The sequence below is a fragment of the Rhagoletis pomonella genome, unplaced genomic scaffold (assembly GCF_013731165.1).
Source record: "Rhagoletis pomonella isolate Grant_MI unplaced genomic scaffold, Rhpom_1.0 Rhpom_scaffold_00002, whole genome shotgun sequence".
NCBI lineage: Eukaryota > Metazoa > Arthropoda > Insecta > Diptera > Tephritidae > Rhagoletis > Rhagoletis pomonella.
In genome coordinates this window covers 9869022-9872719 of record NW_023458556.1, presented here as the reverse complement: position 1 = coordinate 9872719, position 3698 = coordinate 9869022, and the positions used below count along the sequence as shown (strand labels likewise).

The 3698-nt window shown below is 32.4% G+C and overlaps 1 non-coding gene across 1 annotated transcript; it reads right to left on the bottom strand.

Annotated features, from left to right (window-relative positions):
• Nucleotides 1-3407: 3407 nt before the first annotated feature.
• Trnaw-cca lies at nt 3408-3479 on the bottom strand. The gene has a single exon. It is a non-coding gene; the product is annotated as a tRNA-Trp (tRNA).
• Nucleotides 3480-3698: the final 219 nt, after the last annotated feature.

Below are 3698 nucleotides of genomic sequence, written 5' to 3'. Positions count from 1 at the left end.
ACAACAACTGAACAACCAATCGCGATGGCGAACCTAATACCCAACACTATGATGCACCACTCCACTCACAAACTCACAAACAGAAAAAATTTTTTTTTTTTTTTTTTAACTGAAAAAGTCTTGCATTCAAAGGTATGTAGCAGAGAGAAAAGCTGCAGCCAGATGTGACAGCGGGCAGCAGCAGCGCTTAAAAAGTATCAAATAGCAAATTACTCATGCGTCGTGTTGCATGGTGTGAGGAGTCTAAGCAAGGAAGACTGTTTAGTAGAAGAAGCGAGCGGAGAAAGCAAAGATAGCAATTGTGTGTGTACAGTAGGGCGGTCCAAAAATACATGCGGGGGAAAAAAGTTATAAATGTCATATTTGGAAATGCCTCAAAGGCTGTGAAGTTTTCCTTGTATTTTATACAGGGGCAAGACACGTTTTCGTAGAAATGGTATAGAATTCTTGAAAATCAATATTTTTCGATGCGAAAGAGAAACAGAGTCTCTTAGGGAGACTTCCAATAACAATACCAGATTGTTTATTTAACAATTTTTTAATACCAACTATCATTTATAGATACTATTATTGAAAGTCTCCTGAAGAGAACAATCGAAAAATATTGATTTTCAAGAATTCTATATCATTTCTACGAAGACGTATCTTGCCCCCATATAAAATATAAGGAAAACTTCATGGGCTTTGCGGCAGTTCTAAATATATATTTGTTTCAACAAAAAAATGCGGGTATTCTTTTTTTCCATTTTCAACTTTGTTTTGGACCACCCTAGTGTACAGACACACCGTGAATTGCCAAAAAAAAGTCACTCACACTTATGCACGCTTAAAAATGGCCTGCCACTTGATAAAGGGGCTCTGCAAGTACATAGGTGTAAAAAATGGGAGCGTTAAAGCAGCGAAGCACGAACGATCGTGCGAAGAGGAAGTGAAACCATACAAATGATACTTTCGGCACAGAAGATCGTTGCGCTTACGTTAAGAATTTCAGAACTTTTATGTATGTATGTCGAGGCACATCTATGTACATTAGGGTGGCGCTTAAAAATACCAACTTTTCAATTTTGTATGGGTCACCCCTTATTTAGCTGTACGTAATTTCAAAATTTTAAACACATGTTTAGGGTTAAAAAAATTTATTTTTTTTAAATCCCACAAATTTGAGAAATCTTTTACTTTAGATCTAATAAATTTTACTTATTATTGAACCCTATTCATATAAACTCTTCCCCACGCTGAGTTAAAGTTAAAATTTTGTAGAACTTTTTAAATACAATTTTTAAACCCGCGTACTGACCCCTATATTTTTTAAGTTTTGAAGTTTTTTCAGTATGCCACCCTAATGTACATACTTACATATGTATGTCTTATGACATGTATGTATGTATGCATTTATGGCGCCTCTATCTTGCTGGATAAAGGTCTATCTTGTTCTCTAGTACTCTGATCATAGAGGTGTAGATCCACAGTATATATGTACATACGTTGTTGGCAGACCCTTCTTTAAGCCAAAGACCTGTCAACATTATCTTATGTTCATCGTAAGACAAAATTGCTCCTAGATACTTTACAACACAAGCTTTGGCAGACAGTCCATTCTCACTACAAAATTTAATGCAGAATTTTTTGTTTTTTTTTGGTGAATGCTCCAAATAAATATTTGAGTAGGAGGTCAAGTGGAGATCCAGTTCTTAATTCAATTTGAGATGATGACTTCAAATTGGAGAACCAACCCATTCTCAGAAAAACGTTCAATTTGGATTACAGCTACATTTTGTTTATATTTACTAAATACATTGACAATTATTTTTATTGTTGGCATGCATATTTGAGGGCTTTTAACCATATTCATGAAAAGCCAAAAAAAACTCCGTGTAATTAAATTTTTCCTCAACAAGTAAACTGTAAGTGTAGTTAAAAATATCCCTAAAGAGACCAAGTAAATCAGAAGGACTTATGGAAATACATACACTAGCAACTGAGAACAAAAGTAATACTGAGAACAATTAAACAAGTAAGTTTTAAAAATTTTCATGAAAAAACCAAAATAAATTAAATTGTTACTTAAAAAACAACCGTATTATGAAAAAATACATCTACATTTATAAAAGGTTTATAAATTGAAAAATTTATGAAAACGTCAATTTATAAAGCTCTTTAAACCTACTTTATTTTATATAAATAAGGCTATAAGTAAATTAGAAAGAAGAAATAAAAAAGTAATTTTGAGGAAAATTCGCGTGATGGAATTTCTTTATACATTTTTTCGTAGCTAAGTCCCCGCATAATACCTACCCAAATTGCCTTTTAGATTTTTAAGGGGAAAACCTTCGCAAGCCTGTTTAAGAGAGATGTGATGACATGCGTATTTTAGATTTTTTGTTCTTGAAAATTGTTAAAAATTACATAATTTCAAATAAAATTTTTACTTAAAAAAATTGTTAAAAATACCGCTAAAGACATAAGAAAGACTTATGGAAATTCGAAGTTAACGCTATTAATACGCGGTCACGTTAAGGAAAATTAATAACGAATTTTCTCGGAAAATTTAAGTAATGGAATTTTTTCGTAGCTTAGTACCTAATATTTACTTACCCAAATTGTGAATTAGTAGTTTAGTTGAATTCAAACTTTATTCGACTTTTAATCAAACCTTGGAAAAAATGCTGGAGAAAAATACTTTATGCAGGTTATCACCTTTCTTCTGAATTTAAATATACCTATGACGAGAAAATGAGCAATGATGAAAAGCCAACAAAAATCCGGCAGGGAACTCGGAGTAAAAAAAAAGTTTACTGTTAGTGTTGCCGTTTGGATACAATTGTAGCCTATGTGCTATTATTAAAATAATAGATATTACAGAAAGAATCTAATATAGGGGTCTTTATAAGAGCAACAGAAGCCAAATCAACAATTTTTGTCTGTCTTTCTGCACTTTCCACCGAGGTATTGCTAGAGGTCTAACTTAAAATATAGAAAGAAAAAAACTTGAGAGTTGCCACCTGTTTGAAAGTTGTTAATAAATAGAGTATGTAAATTTTGCAGCGTGGCTGTCAAAAGAAAGCGGTTTAAAAAGTTTAGCCGAAAATATTTTTGTTGAAGATTGCCACCTCTTCGAAAATTTTAACTTAATTTACATAATTGATAGGATATAGGAATATTCAATTTGAATATTGAAATATGGGTATCAAAATGAAGAGGTTTAGGAAATTTTACTGCCGGAAATATGTATGAGGAGGGTTTCCAACTGTTTGAAAAGTTGTATTTTGTTAAACTGATAAAATAAATGAAATATTGCAATACGGATATCAAAAGGCACAAAAATACTTTTAAGGCGCTACATATTATTATATGAATAAGATGTAGTGAAATTAAAAAAAAAAAATTAAAAAAAAATATTTCCACATTGACCCCGACGTGATTTGAACACGCAACCTTCTGATCTGGAGTCAGACGCGCTACCGTTGCGCCACGGAGTCTTCGGTAATCGGCATAACGCACGGCGTATTAAAAACTTATCACCGCAAAGCAACAAAAAATATTCAAATTCTATACACAAAGCCGCACAGAACAACAACTGCACAAATGAATAAAACACAAAGAGAGCGTAAAACTCAAAAACAAACAATTTAAATTAATAAAACACACCAAACAGCACTACACCAACAATAGCAACAACAACTGTAAAGTTGACTAAA